This window comes from Akebia trifoliata, chromosome 1 (assembly GCF_017979445.1).
Source record: "Akebia trifoliata isolate Shusen 1 chromosome 1, ASM1797944v1, whole genome shotgun sequence".
NCBI classification, from domain to species: domain Eukaryota; kingdom Viridiplantae; phylum Streptophyta; class Magnoliopsida; order Ranunculales; family Lardizabalaceae; genus Akebia; species Akebia trifoliata.
This window is the reverse complement of record NC_141375.1, coordinates 26,489,106-26,506,046: the sequence shown is the minus strand read 5'-3', so window position 1 is coordinate 26,506,046 and position 16,941 is coordinate 26,489,106. Positions and strand designations below refer to the sequence as shown.

Below are 16,941 nucleotides of genomic sequence, written 5' to 3'. Positions count from 1 at the left end.
AATGTTGATTCTTGAATCGAAAAATTAATGTTAATAATTTGGAAAAGAAAAATTCAAAAATGAAATGGATTTATGGTTGCACATTCTTCGTTACAAGGCATTTGAATTGTTAATGCTTTTTAAAATTGTGGGTTGTACCTAGATCTTTGCTCAGGATTTTAGACCCATTTGTGCGTAATTTTATGGAACCAAAAGATGTAGTCTTTTGCACAATCCGAACAACTAAAAATAAGCACTCCTTCATTGTGGATGGATAGGACATGATTCTTCCACTCATACTAGTATTGATCGAGGACTTGATGATAGGTTTTATATGTGTTGGATGTTGATCCTCGTTTTGCATGAATTGGTGCGAGTGGGGCGGAAGGAATAATTTGGACGAATCTAAACTATCGAAGTACACGATCGGGATGATAAGGCTCAATGATGTTGAAGAAACGTAGAAGATGAAAAATAATAAAAAGGGTAAAAACGAAAATATAGTAAAGTTAGAGGAGATGAATAATACAAGTAATAAAGTGGGCTCATAAAATTATAACTGATGGGAGGTTTTCTCCTTTCCCACAACACTACAACTGGAGGAGAGATTTATCTCCTACAAAATTATAGTAAAATCGACTTTAAAATTATGTTTTATCATATAGAAATCTACCCTTACTAATTTAAATAAGATTTCAAATCTTATTAAGTCCTGTTGAACTCAACTTGTAGCATCCAAAAACATGTTCTGATGTAGTGTGTTAATGGGTACCCATTTAACCAAAATCAAACTAGAGTTAAAACCAAAAACACCCAATTCCCTTTTCATTGCAATCAATTAGAGCTAAGTTTAAAATGGAATCGAACCGATATGAACCGGGATAATTAGGTTCTATTTGACGGGTACTTAAAACCGACTTATTTTGTCGTTTCTTTTTCGTTTCTTTTTACACCATAGATGATTCAAGATATTCTTTTATTTCAAAATTAATGTATGTTATATAAAATTCTTCAATTTTTCATATAAATTATGGATTGGAGGTTTAAATGAGCTGTCTCTTGCCAAAAAAAAATAAAAAAAAATCAAAAATCAAAATAACTAGATCCAGGCTTTCCAACGATGTGTTGTGTTTTATGTGACACCATCTGTTTTCCCTTCCATTATCCCTCAAGTTGGAACAATTTATGGAAAGACAAGAATTCTAAGCATTGAAAGATTATTTGATTTCTATTCCATTGATAGGGTATCATCGTCAAAGCCTGATCCAAATACCCGGGTTGGATGAACAAATCATGTTCTTGCATTCAATTTGATTCTTGGGCCGAAAAAAAAAGATTTGTAAGATCGATCTGCACACACCAGTGCCCTACAAATTTAGTAAAATCTTCTGCAAGTTCATAAGAACCTGTTCTTAAAAAAATTACTCACTAGATTATCAAATTACTGCCCCTAAGCTATTAATTAATTTATCTTAATCATGAATGGGCCACATTGGCTTAACTACGGCCCAAATGATGCCTGATTTGGACATCACAATAGTGATTGTCGATACGCCCTAAATTAATTATTGGACATGCTCACATAAATGTTAAAAATAAAATCTCATCATTATAACATGATCTATTTCAGGTGATAGAATTCGTATTTTAGGAGGTGTTTGTTTGTTCAGAAATACTTTATACCTAAAAAACAAAGGCGTTGAATACACCTTGGGAATAAGCCCCTGTGGATATTTTTTGGGGAAAAAAATAATATTTGAAGGCAGTTTTGATATTAAAAAAAAAAAAATAAGATCTTAAGGTGTATTTAATGCATTTTAACGTGTGCCCTTAGGGCACATGTTAATAAAATCTCTAAAAAGTGTTCCTTGTTTGATTACACGTAGAAAATAAGTTCACATGAAAAACTAATTAAAGGGCGACACTGGCTAATATGAGTGCACCAATCACTTAAATGTCACGAGGGAAACAAAATTTCACTACATAATAAAACTGTATCATGCAATTTTTAGTTTTCTGGAAATTTGATTGTTGTGGTAAAAAAAAAAATTAACAACAACAAATATGCTCACATAATTATTATGAGCTAAGGAATGTGAAAAGAATGAGATGCCATCATTATCACATGATCTATTCCACATTGTACGATTCATTTTTGAGTTATGATGAATGAACGCGGTCTTGGTACGTGGCAAGGGCACAGAACGTAGATCATTTTCATTGGGATACACAAAAAAGATGTGTGCCCTTGCCACATCAGCTGCATTCATTATTATTCCTCATATTTTAGGATAGAGTCATGATTTTCTAAGTCCCCCCCCCCCCCCCGTCGAACTTTCTTATCGTAGCATGTGCATGAATCATAGATTTTTATCGGGATGCACAATTGCTCATCTCCATAAATTTGTGCAGTGATTCATCCCGAGGAAAAAAATCTATGACTCATGCACATGCCACATCAAGAGAATTTGGAAGGAGTTTATAGGGTGGGGGGGAGTCAGAAGATCATTATTCTTTAGGATATGTTTGTTAATGGAAAATAATTTCTTTCAAAATCATTTATCTAAAAGTGACTTTCTTGAGAAAATAATTGTTTGTATGTAATAGATCATGTAGGGTGAAAAACCTTTAGGCTAACGATTGCTAATAGAACAGAGTCGATCTCATATAAAAAATTCAGAAAAAAAAAAGAAAAAGAAAGAAATTTATTTAAAACAATTTTTTATTCTTGAAATTTGATTTTCTGTGGAAAAAAAATGTACCCATCCTAAACCTTCGTTTAGAATATACCATCGTCCTTAGTCTTAGACCGTTGATATTCCTCCAGATGTTAAGTGTCTCAATTTTTGAGTCCGTACACGTCACTCATGAGTCCGGAGTCGGGACAACAACAACTAGGGAATAGGGAGGATGATCTCCTCATTTATTTAACGTGTTTTTTTTTTTTTTTTTTTGTGATTCTCTCACCCAAAGGAAGTTTATAAATGCCTGCCACTCCATTTTTTTTCCCTCTCATCTCGTTTTCTAGGAGAGAGAGAGAGAGAGAGAGTTCTGTTACGTTGCTTGCTCTGAATCTCTAGTATCAAGTAAGAATTTCAATCACTTCATTGTGTATTCTTGTAGCTTAATTTCTACTTTAACAGGGATGATTGATCATAAATATGTCTTCTGTAACTCGTGGTTTTACCTCATTTTGATCCAAATCATCTATCGACTTGTTCTATTTTATATTTTCTTTTGATTGATTGGTACTCTGTAGCCTGGTTTTGCATTTACAGTAATCAAGTGAGCTGTTTTTAATTGTGGTTTTATGCAAATACTTTGAGGTTTAGATTAATTTTTGTAGAATTCAGATAGAGAAAGAATTAGACTTCAGTAATCAGTTTGGTTTGTTGGCTTGGAGATTTCCGTGTTTGTTTGTTTGTGTGTGTAGTTGAAGAACATCTATGGATGTTTGAGTGAATCTATTTCACTAATCCATTTTAGGAGTCAAAATAATTTATTTATGACATCCTACAAGAGCTTATTCGTTATAAACAAGATTGCATGTGACGGCGTGCTCATGAGTTTGAATGTTTGATTTGATCCATAGTTATGTAAAATGAAGAAATGAAGAGAAAATGTGGGCCATATATGTAAAATTGATGGATCTATACCTATATATAATATACTGTTTTACCAAAACATGCGCTGGAAATTGAAAAGTTCCCAAAACAGTAGACTATTCATTTTAATTCTGACAACAGTAAATTATCGTTTTCGCAGTTAAAACATTTTGATAAAAGTGGGAAATAAATTTATTGTTTTATAAAGTGAATTTTTTAAACTGTTTACATGAAATTAAAATGGGAAAAATATTTACTGTTTTAACAAATATAATTTTCTTTTTTACCAACGAGTGTTGGGTGTAGTGTCTAGACCCTCCCTCCAAAAGGGGAGAGGGCTTGAGCTCAAGCCCCCTCATTGGCCAACCCACAGGGATTTATCCCGGCTTACCTGGAATGTGTGGTTTGTGGGGTATTGCATGTACATAAGGGGAATTGAGTGAGATATAGTGTTCTAAGAAGCCAATTGCCTTGCCCCTGCTAGTCAGGCCTATGGATTAAGACACCCCCGTCATAATATATATATATATATATATATATATATTATGACTTTAACCAAAATATTTTAATTGCAAAAATAATAATTTACCATTTTCGGAATTTAATAGTCTACTATTTTGGGAATTTTTCAATTGTTCTCTACTTTCTTGGGAATTTCTCCTATAATAAAACATGACGGTTGTCCCCCTATTTTGTCTCTATCTTTATCTCACCATAAATAATGTATCTTTAGGATGGATGCCCATGCCCGTAGACACAAGCTAACTTATTATATATACTAAAATAGGACGGTTGTCCTGGGGCTTAAAATGGGTCGGGTTCTAGCCGGATATGAGTATGTCCATATCCATATCTGAATTTTTTATCCGGATTCATATTTGAATCCAAATCTGACTCGGATCCTACCAGTTAAAACCATATTCGAACCATTTTACTTCATTAAATTTATATCCGGATCCGATCCAACCGAATTAATTGATTCGGATCAGTCGGGTTAGATAGTGTCAAACTGTTCAAGGTTACTTCATATAACATTGCTAAGATGTGACTACATGGTGACTTGAATTCAAGATCACTCCATTTTGAAAAGAGGCCTTGACCACTACATCCAACCGTTGTTGGTTGATGAAAAATGGTTTAAAAAATTTAAAAAATACAACTTGTAAAGTAATATATCATTCGAATCTTGGCAGATATAGGGACAGATCTATATCTGACTTGAGTCAAGGGACATCAACCAATATCCGAACCATATTTTACTCGGTTATACTTGATGGAACCAAACCCGTTAAATTCGAATTCGGATCACTCGGATTTCAGATAAAATCTGTTCCATTTTAAGCCCTAGGTTGCCCCCCCCGTCTTGTCTCAATCTTTATCCTCTAACAGAATGTATCTTGAGACAACTTTATTGCCTTTTCTCTCTTCCCCTTTCCAAGAAATACCCCAAACTTCATTGCCTTTTGTCTTATTCCCGTTTTATATATTGCATTTCCTTTTTTTCAATAATACCCCTCCAATTTTATTATCTTTCCTTTGTTACCCCCTTTAACCCCAAAGATGATTCTAGAGTGTGTGTGTGTGTGTGTGTATGCGCACGCGAGAGAGAGAGAGAGAGAGAGAGAGAGAGAGATTGGGTTATATGGACCGAATGCCAATGTGGCATCACCCAAAAACATGTCAGGTGCCACATGGATGCATAACATAAAACTTTATGACCTCTAATTTTATTTTTTTTAAAAAGACTTTATTTCTCTGTTGGATTTGAATTTTATATTTGGGACTTTAGTCCATTTCCAAAGCTAGATCAGTTCAAAAAAGTTATTATTATTATTATTTTTTTAACCTAATCTAGACCATGAATTCTAAAGGTTTGAGGTGTCATTTGGACCAACATGGCCCAAAATAAGGACCTTGGTCAAGGCTTTACATGCTCTTTTGGTCCATGCAACCTTTTCCCACATATATGCGAATGACGAGTGCATTGTTGAGTGTTTTGTTATCCGCCTCCACTCCCAGGTGTCACGTGCTCACATATTGTGCCCCAGTTCAACCCGCTACCCTCTTATATTCATAGTTGCGCCTCTCCCCATCAAATCGGTCTTTTGGAGTAAATGGTTGTCAACGTGGTATCAGAGCTTAAGTTCGTATAGGTCACGGATTTGAGTCTCCTCAAGGGAATTTTCCACCCTTATGGGTGAAGGGGAGTGTTGAGTGTTGTGTTATCCGCCTCCTCTCCAGGATGTCACGTGCTCACGTATCGTGCTCCAATTCAACCCGTGACCCTCTTATATTCATAGTTGCGCCTTTCCCGATCAGATCAGTCTTTTGGGGTAAATGGTTGTCAACATGCATTAATACCCCTCCAATTTTATTATCTTTCCTTTGTTACCCCCTTTAACCCCAAAGATGATTCTAGAGTGTGTGTGTGTGTGTGTGTATGCGCACGCGAGAGAGAGAGAGAGAGAGAGAGAGAGAGAAAGAGATTGTGTTATATAGACTGAACGTCAATGTGGCATCACCCAAAAACATGTCAGGTGCCACATGGATGCATAACATAAAACTTTATGACCTCTAATTTTATTTTTTTTAAAAAGACTTTATTTCTCTATTGGATTTGAATTTTAAATTTGGGACTTTAGTCCATTTCCAAAGCTAGATCAGTTCCAAAAAGTTATTTTTAAAATTTTTTTAAATCTAATCTAGACCATGAATTCTAGAGGTTTGAGGTGTCATTTTGACCAACATAGCCCAAAATAAGGACCTTGGTCCAAGCTTTACATGCTCCTTTGGTCCATGCAACCTATCCCTCATATATGTGAATGACGAGTGCATTGTTGAGTGTTGTGTAATTCGCCTCCACTCCCAGGTGTCACGTGCTCACATATTGTGTCCCAGTTCGACCCGTTACTCTCTTATATTCATAGTTGCGCCTTTCCCCATCAGATCAGTCTTTTGGAGTAAATGGTTGTCAACGTGGTATCAGAGCGCTAAGTTCGTATAGGTCACGGATTTGAGTCTCCTCGAGGGAATTTTCCACCCTTATGGGTGAAGGGGAGTGTTGAGTGTTGTGTTATACGCCTCCTCTCCTGAATGTCACGTGCTAACGTATCATACCCCAATTCAACCCGCGACCCTCTTATATTCATAGTTGCGCCTTTAATCAGATCAGTCTTTTGGGGTAAATGGTTGTCAACATGCATTAATACCCCTCCAATTTTATTATCTTTCCTTTGTTACCCCCTTTAACCCCAAAGATGATTCTAGAGTGTGTGTGTGTGTGTGTGTATGCGCACGCGAGAGAGAGAGAGAGAGAGAGAGAGAGAGAGAGAGATTGGGTTATATGGACCGAATGCCAATGTGGCATCACCCAAAAACATGTCAGGTGCCACATGGATGCATAACATAAAACTTTATGACCTCTAATTTTATTTTTTTTAAAAAGACTTTATTTCTCTGTTGGATTTGAATTTTATATTTGGGACTTTAGTCCATTTCCAAAGCTAGATCAGTTCAAAAAAGTTATTATTATTATTATTTTTTTAACCTAATCTAGACCATGAATTCTAAAGGTTTGAGGTGTCATTTGGACCAACATGGCCCAAAATAAGGACCTTGGTCAAGGCTTTACATGCTCTTTTGGTCCATGCAACCTTTTCCCACATATATGCGAATGACGAGTGCATTGTTGAGTGTTTTGTTATCCGCCTCCACTCCCAGGTGTCACGTGCTCACATATTGTGCCCCAGTTCAACCCGCTACCCTCTTATATTCATAGTTGCGCCTCTCCCCATCAAATCGGTCTTTTGGAGTAAATGGTTGTCAACGTGGTATCAGAGCTTTAAGTTCGTATAGGTCACGGATTTGAGTCTCCTCAAGGGAATTTTCCACCCTTATGGGTGAAGGGGAGTGTTGAGTGTTGTGTTATCCGCCTCCTCTCTAGGATGTCACGTGCTCACGTATCGTGCTCCAATTCAACCCGTGACCCTCTTATATTCATAGTTGCGCCTTTCCCGATCAGATCAGTCTTTTGGGGTAAATGGTTGTCAACATGCATTAATATCTCAAAATTGTTTGACCACCACAATCTTACAATTCATTTTAATAAGTTTTTCATTAAGAACTTCACATAAACTGTTTCCATAGCATCTAATATTTAAGTTCATATTTTCAATGAAGGTCTTACAAATGATTATATTAACTTTAACTTGTCTGCTTTAGTTCCTAAAGTTTCTAATGCCATTTTTTCCCATTTTAGTCTTGAAGAATATTCCAAATGGATGTGTATAGTTCAGATTATGATGATGAGATCTTGGAGGAGTTGCTTGATGCATTTGGTTCTGAATTTTCTCTAAGTGAGATAGCCTCTGCTTTTTACAAGGCTGACCACAACACAAATCTGGCTGCTGAACTTCTGTATCAATCAAAAGAATGTACCTATAATGCTGCCATTACTAATACATCATCATTGGAACCGTTGTCTGAGGGCATTGCTAAGAAGCCAACTCATGCAGACATGAATTCGAAATCAATAAAACAAAAAAGGTGTTCTGTTTCAGGGGGGTATTGTTTCAAGTTTTCTTGGTAAAGGGTATTCTAGGTCCACAATATTGCTGAGTGAATCTTGTGCAACAACCAAACCCTTGAAATTGAACTTGGAGGAATTTCCAATGCCTGAACTTTGGGAGAATGATGCCTCATTGGATTGTACAGCGAGGAATGATCCTATGCATGAGGATGTTGAGGACTTCCTTTATAAAATGCTTGGAAATGGATTTCAACTTGGCATGGGTGTGATCCAAGAAGTTCTTGGTATGCCATCCTCACGTTGATATTTTTTCTATTTGTGCTACTTGATATTCATCCCATTGGAAACTCTTAACTTTTTGTTCCCAAATGCATGTTTCTTCATTCCATCCCTAAAGTACGTTGTTTTTTTTCGGATGATCTGTTTCGACTTTTCTTTTTACCTCTTAAATTGTAGTTGGGGAGTGAACTATGTGCCTAGGATTTTTCTGTAATAATGTTAGCTCCATGTAGCTTGCTGTCAGCTGCATTCTGTCAAGAGTATCATGCGAGTCAATTGTTTAATGGTATAAGAGTCAATTGTTTGATGCTATCTGGTTGATATTTATTTCTTATATCATTCTGCTTGGGGTTTTATCACTTCTATCTTCATTTAATTGATATATCATCCAGAATAGTATTTGTTCTTAATATTGAAAAAAAAAATGAAGATAATGTCAAAATTCAGAAGGACTTGTAATAGTTACCGAATAACTAGGGAAAATGTTGAAAACCAAAATTCTGAATTGACTGTCACAAATTGTCATCATTATGGTCAAAGCCTTATCCCAAATGTTTGCTGTGACCAAATCTTGTTTCTCCATTCAATTCTATATATATATATACCCATGTCTTCTATTCATTTAAGTGTCTTTAGAACCATAGATCCGAATGGTTTTATGTTGAACCTCAAAATAGCAAAATCCAATCTGATATGATGGAACTAGTTGATTCTTATTAGCTTGGAATCAAGGAGAAACCTTAAAATATTACACTTGCGGTCTTCCCTAAGCAATTACTTGTACAAGGCCAGCAATGATGTGTACAGGGTGTACAGAAATCACCCATGTCCTTTAAATGCTATGATACCAAGTTGAGGAGAAGATATAATAGAGAAGGAAGAAGAAAGGGTAATTTGTAAACTTTGGCTAGGGTTGAAGAGAGCTCTACACCTTTATTTATTCTATTAACATTGTTACAAAAGACACTAGTCTATCAGAATAAGTTATATTGACAGCTATATTAATGTTTACATAGATGAGAAATGACTAAGATACCCTTATTACACAATGATATGACATATATAAACATGTCCATTAGCATAATCATCCATATTTTCTATGTACCATGTACTCAGGTTGTCATGCCTCGATCCCACCAGAAATCAGTTTATATCTCATTGATTGTTATATTGAAGATCTCATTACATTATTGATATGATCAATCATTGTATGGTACTTGTTTGTTCCTAGTATGCTTCAGATGTATCTTCTTGATAGATTTTTGCTGTTCTTTGAAAATAAATTCACTTTGTCAGTTATGTGGCTTATCATTGTATCATACTTGTTTGTACCTTGCACATGTTAGATTGCCTTTTTTGTCTTTGACTTTTCACTATCACTTTAATGATGTCGTTTCGTATAAAAATGCTCTTGCAATTGGTAACAATTTGTGTAATCATGCACTAAATAAAATTTGCAGGTTGTTGTGGGTATGATGCGAAAAAGTTAAATTAACTAGTCTCTTTATTGATAGGACTTCCTCTCTTTTCTATAATAAATGATCTTTCTCCGCTTTTATATGTTATTTGAGTTTTGTTATCATATCAAATTTAATTGTTCTATGATTGTGAATGTGAGAAAATGTCAAGACAGAATCTTTATGATTATTAAAAGATGCTGGCATGTTTGTTTGGTTAACTTTTTAGTTTCTGTATTTTGGTCAGATTAGAGGAGAGTAGCTATAATGGATGGTCAAGAGTCAAGATTAGAGGAGAGTAGCAATGTATGCAAGTAACTTTTCTGAGAACTATTTTGTGGAATACAAAGTTGTTGATGGGAAAACATTTTGCTGGAATTTTTCCTGTCAGAGAAATGAGCTCCTATTGGGGACTACTTGTGGTTGCTTTTGCTTACTGAGTTGGGCTATAAATTTCTCATCTTTTACTCTTCTTGTATCAAGGACTAGTCTTAAGCCCAACTTTCACAAGTATAAGCTAAGTTTGGAAAGAACTATATTGTTATATTCCAAGAGCATTCAAAAATGAAGTGCATTTCATCCTACTGAGCTTGTTTATGAACTTCATTTCTCATTTTTTTAAGGTATGGTTAGATTTTTATGTGGTCTTTATTCCTTATAATGCTAGGTTGTTGGTTTCTAATATGTCAATAAGTGTAGTCCAAGAAGTCGAAGTTATTAAGATTCATCCTGCTTTCAGTTATTTGATTTGTATTTGTTGTTTTTAATTTAGGTGGACTTTTATAATGATAAGATATACTTAAAACTCTCATCAAACAAATCTCATGAACTACTTTTGTATAAAGACAAGCATACAGTCATTGCAATTTATTCAACTTTGTCATACATCAACAATTGTCATTGCATGTCATTAATTATTTTACCCATATACCCTAGATGTGTGCCATAACCTGTCACCTATTGCAATTTTAAGAGTGAATGCCGTTTTTGTGCCCTGGACTCCTCGGCATATATGGGTAACATGGTTGATAGGTTTGATGAATTCTCATGATTGCATTTTCCTTCTTAATTTCATGATAGAAAAAAAGTCCACTTCTAAGTTTTTTCTTTCTTTTTTGACTTCCATTAAGATAAGTTTTCTTGTAATTGCTAATTCTTATGAATGGAGTTTAGCAATTCTTTTTTTGCATTTCATTTTATATCAACAAAATGTTCTTTTTGTACCTTTGGCCTCCATTACTTTAGGTGCAAAGTCTACAAGGAATTCAAAGGAGTTACCCTCCAAAAAAAGAAAAGAAATTCAAAGGAGTTTTCTTTGAAGCCTTTCTTTCTAGATGGGATCAAGTTTGTAATATCAGAGATATAGTTTTTGGGTCATTAAGTCACCCTTAGGGTGTATCTCTGTTTCTTCTCTTGTTTCTTCGTCTTTGTGTTTGGGTTGGTTGCCTTGACCCCCATGGTCGGTATATGAATTTGTGAAATACAAATTCAAAATTAATTATATCTACTCCTTTTAAGGTTGTACTTACAGTCACTTTCTCATCTACAGTAAATGTTTCCCAAATTAATGTATTGCTTTTGGAATGTAGAGCATGGAGAAATTAATTGATCTATCAGCATCAACTTTGAAAAAGAGCGATGACATTGTTGGTAGCTCAAGTGAAAAAGTAAGTATGATCAACCAGACTCCAATTATCCAATGGCAATGTGGATGACTTTTCCTTTTGTAAAGTATATAAAATGCATCTTGTTTTTCTTCCCATGATAGTGAGTGAAGAGCTATTCACATATAATAATGCATAATTTATTTTTTTTTTTTTTGCTTCAAAGTCTGAAAATTTTCCAAGCAGCTTAATATAGGATTCTTATTTGTTGGGGGGATCCTAGCAACTTTATAGCTTGGGAATGTGGAAGGAGGAACAAGCAGTGGAGGCTATCTCATATTGACCAGGAGATTTGTGGCGTGACGTCAAGATCGAACGTGTTCACTCTCATTCCATTGTCTGCTAATGATCTTCCAGATTCTTTAGCAAGCGGATGGGTTTTAAGGGTCTCTTGTATCGAGTGTAGAAATGCCTTTATTTTTTAGATAGATTCAATTTTGGGGTAAATTTGGGTTTAACCTTGGAATGGGAATTAGTTCAAATAGTGTGGAGATAACAGAAACTTAGTGGAAATGTTCACTAAGACTTCAGGAAATGATAAAACAAGCATGAAATCATAATAATAAGTTCTCATATGTATCTCCATTTTCCTTTTACATAAAAGGACATTTTAATTATCAATCCACACCAAAATTTGTATTTTTATACATAGTTTGCTATTTCTGGACTGTTCTCAATAAATTCTCAAAATATGGAAATATTCTGGGAGTTGATAAAAATAGGTCGAAAATAGTGATGGGTCCGTTTCAGTGAAATCTTTATTCTGCCGGGACCCCTCATTTGCATTTTTCCCCCACTCCACTCACATGGGGGGATCTGAAGTCCCTTCTAAAGTAGCCTATTTTTTTCGCTTGATTTTCTGTCCTTGACAGAATCCTTATTGTTGACCATTACATATGCTCTCGTCATCCATTTTCTAGTGGCTAGGACAGTGTGATCTTTTTTTTTTTTCTTAGTGCCTTTTCTGTCAGTTTGACTATGATTTCCTCTGTATTGGAGATTTTTAAATGTTAGTCCATGATAGCTTTTATTCTAGAGGCTGTATGATTTGGAGAGTGCTTCCATTCGTTTGCTCTATGTTGGAGATCATTAAAGTTGTCCATGATAGCTTTTATTCTAGATGCCATAGATTGCTTCCATTCACGATATGTTGGGAGCTATGAAAATATTTCAAATAGTATGGTGAAGGTAAGGAAGATGACATAAGGCACAATTTTTAGCATGAACGCATCACTATTTCTTTGGTTGACACTTTTAGCAAGTGGCGAGGATTAGATTTTGAGGATCTGGATTTCGGATGGGTGGTTAGTTGGTGTTGACATGTTGCTCATTTTTCTTTTTTCTTTAATTTTTTGGTATATATATGTTCTTTTTTCATTGAAACTTTTTGTAGGTAGTTCTTCTCGACCTCCTTGTTTTGTAGGTCTCCTTTCCCTCCAATGAAAAAGGGTTGATTATTGAAATCTGTCAAAATTTAACTGTTGATTATTGTGCTTTTTTTATATAACCAAATGCATCTTCTGCTAAAGATTTTATCAAGATAGGGTCCTGTAGGGTCCGTAATCAACAATATTATGGCTTTTCAAATGATATAAACTCATGCAAAGATGATCTATGGTGATTTTTTTGTTTTGTTATGTGTACACGTGGAAGGTATGAATAACAATATGCTTCTGATCATTTTTAGCATACGTGTTTTGTTTCTTGTTTAATCATATTGGTTTATTTGCAGCTTGCAGATAAGTATCCAAAATCGAAATTGCCTCTAATTCCTACTTCTCGAAGGTTTGTTCATTCCCATTGGCATAAGAAGCTTTTAACTGACTGTGAGGATATACTCTATATCCTTATTAGGGTTGTCTTCGGAAAAAAATAAAAAATACATGAACTTCTTCATACACTTTATCTTGTCGTCTTCACAAACGGTTGAAATTCTTTCAATTTTCACTGTCATTACTAATGGAGCAAGAGTTTTAAACAGAACTGGAACAAAACTACTTAACCAAGACAAAAAGAGAGATGAACTCCAGAGGCAAATGTTAGCTTCATTGTTCAATGAAACTAAGAGATTTTAGGAGGCACCAAGAAGAACTCACCCAATAAGGGCAGTGAAGAAAACGAGAACAGTTGTGGTAACTGAACCTCCAAGAGACACTGCTCCAGAACTTTTGACTAACATTGTGGAACCACAAAAAGATACTGACGATGGTGAGTACTTTGTTCATTATTTCGAGATTTTCTATAAAAAAAAAATTATTTTCCTTGCAAAAAGCACAAAAATTTTGGTTAATAGTTTCATAAAAGCTATGGAGATTGATAATCATTGTCTGGGATATTTTTCGAATCTTAAAATTTCATTTTTAGTTCTTTAATTCTTAATTAATTGCATTTGAGATTCTGATTCTTCTTTTAGAAACATGCTAACCAAGATTCATTTTGGTCCTTTGAAATAGGAGAACCATCTCCAAGAGTCTTGGAGAAGAAAACTTTTAGAGATCTCTTGTATAAGTGTTTCCATGATAACACTAGGGTTCTAACAAGAACCAAAGTCTGAAGGTCAATTTGTGAAATTATCTCCTTGACAATCCTCTCCTAAAAGATTTTTATTAGAAATGTATAAATTCAAAAGGCTAACATATGGCTTTGAAGCTAATCTCAGCCACTCATCTCCTGGTTGTTGTGGCTGTCATTTGGTCATGATTTTGTTTTTTAGTGTTATTCCTCTGTTTGATACTCTTGAATTAAATCAATTCTTGTGTTCATGATTTTAAAAGGTCAATATTTTGGTTGCATCTACCATTTAATATGTTGCATTTTGGATTTTAGTATAGAAAATACTGAAGTATAGGGCATGATTTAGTAATAGTTAGATTCGTGATTCTCATCTTTTGCTCTCTTCTAAATTCTTGTATCAATATAATAGATGTGGAAGACGAAGATTACTACCAAATCCTTCGTAGATCTGCAAAAGAGCATTGGCTCACAATGAAAGAATATTATAAAACTGTAAGTAACTTATTTCTAGAATTTTTTTCTATTATAATTCTATTTGTGATCCCACGTGAATTTGCACATTTTCAGTATAATAAATTATTCCCAAAGAAACTAAAATGATCATGGTCATGGCTTTCAAGTTTCGATACTGAATGTTATTATGTTCTCCGCAGGCTGTTGATGCATTTGCAAATGGAGATCACACCCTCGCTAACAAACTTCTAGAATTGGTCTGGCTTTAAATCTTCATGTTTGATAAAGACGTTCGTGCATGTTTAATGTTAATTATTGTCTAAATGAATGGTGTTGGGTCTCCAGGGACAATTTTACAACGACAAGGCTTGAGAAGCAGACGAAAAGTCTGCTCAGCAGATTCTTGAATGCAGGTTGGAGCACATTGGGTTCTGAGATTGCTCTATCATTTTTATCCCTCAATTCCTTTTTATTTACTCTTTAAAGTTTGAATTTGTTTGCAGAAATAACAAGAATCGAGATGAAGTGACTCTTGATTTGCATGACCATGGAGCAAAAGAAGCCATACGTCTTCCGAAATTTCATCTCACTTCCCTTTCTGCTATCCCGGGTAGGTAACTATTTATCACAGTTTTATTCTTAAAATGATATACTAACATATGGCATGGATTCGATATCTTGCTTTCCATCAGCTATTCAGCACCTTAAGGTTGTTGTGGAGAGCGGTGCTGAAGACATCACCAAAGGGTCTCGAAAGCGATTGGTAAGAGTAATTATTTGAGCTGATTTGATTGGAAGTTTCTTCCTTGTTTTGAATTGTATGAGGCTGATGTATACATGTGGATAAAATGCAAATTTTCTATTATTATAATTTTTTTTTTTTTTAAAGAGATGGCCTTCTTCCTTAAATGGGACAAGTACGACATCTTTCAAATAAACTTGAACAGTTTTGTCTTAGAATCAAGGTTACTGATGGATCAACAAAAACTATTTTTACCCTAGCTTCATGTCAATCTTTATGACAACTAGCAAGTAATTATGGGGAATTTTTATCAGTTTGTTGAATTTCATTCTGTCTGGTTCAGTTTTATGTTACATTTTCATATAATAGAAATCTTTGTTTAGTTGGTTGTTTGAATCTTTCCTTTTTACATCAAATCAACTATGAGTGGGGAAAAAACTAAAGAACCTAACATTGGAATAGAAAATGCATATTGACCCAAGATTGAGATACCGAAACTTAGCTAACTTATCAGGTTTATAATTTCCTTCACTATCTTCTCAACATCGTTTCAACTTAATCAGATGTCTCTGAGAGATCTACCATCAACTTGAATATTTCTTCTAACTTGAGCTGTTGTTGGCCTTTGTTGAACACATCCAGACCATCTCATCCAACTTTCTCTAAGTTTATCGCCTATTGGAGCTACTCCTACATTTCCCCAAATGCATTCCTTTCTAAAGGAGGGTTGCGTCAGGTTGGCATCTTGTGTAAAAATCCATCACCACCCCAACGTGAAACTATTGCTGCACATGACCAAAACCATTTAAATTAGTTCTTTTGAGATTACTAATTCAGGCTCTGTTATGTCGGTGAATTATTATGATAGGATGCTTAATTGAACTTGTAAGTAGTAGGAAATCGATTTTTTTTTTCATCAAATTATTCCGTTAGCTTCTATCTTTCTTATAGACAGACCTCACTGATGCTTTCAATGTCAGATTTGTGAAGTACAATCTCTTATTCTCTGAAAAGAAATATAAAATGAGCTGAAATATCCAAAATTTTTTGGAATCCTTTCTAACAGATTCTGAAGCTTTTGGAGAGGGAATCCATCAAGTGGACTGAAGAAGGAAATGGTGGGACAATATTGATCCAAGTTGATGAAATCATCCCGCAAAGATTGAGTTTTGCAACAAAAAAAAAACGATAAACAAAGGATAGATCATTTGAACTTGTGATTTCCTTTCTTCGTACATTCTTTGAAGAGGTAGTCTAAAAGGTGGATCATGTAGGCAGGTGGTTATATTTTGAATTTATGTACATATTTATAAATAACCGCCACTAAAACCGAACTTAAAAGAGTTATTTTTCTGTTTTTTGAAAGAAAGTCTTCGTCAATCTTAAAACAAGCTGGTATTTATCATTCTTCTGTTAAAGGATCATCATGTTCAAGATTTTTGACTCTTCTTTGATCTCTTTCAGAACATAGGTGTCTAATTGGCTTTAATTGAGAATGTCCAAACCAGTTCAGTCTACTTTCTCTTAGTTAATTATTTGTTGGTACGCTAAGTTATGCTCCCCTGGTTGAATTATAATGATTTTTATCCCACTATTTATTATACTTAGAGTTGCTACTGCCACACCAGCTTTTGTCAACACCACACCAACCGTATGCAATTGCCCACAAATTCCATTTAAAAATGAAGGAAAATTTAGAGTAAAAAAAAAAATTTTAAAT

The 16,941-nt window shown here is 34.7% G+C and overlaps 1 pseudogene across 1 annotated transcript; it reads left to right on the top strand.

Annotated features, from left to right (window-relative positions):
- Positions 1-2,941: 2,941 nt before the first annotated feature.
- On the top strand, positions 2,942-16,562 carry LOC147411305 (putative nuclear RNA export factor SDE5; annotated as a pseudogene). Its single transcript, XR_015175470.1, has 13 exons — positions 2,942-3,065; positions 7,843-8,396; positions 9,852-9,876; positions 10,096-10,129; positions 11,438-11,515; positions 13,245-13,385; positions 13,588-13,720; positions 14,436-14,518; positions 14,680-14,736; positions 14,825-14,892; positions 14,983-15,089; positions 15,172-15,242; positions 16,288-16,562. The product of XR_015175470.1 is annotated as a putative nuclear RNA export factor SDE5 (transcript).
- Positions 16,563-16,941: the final 379 nt, after the last annotated feature.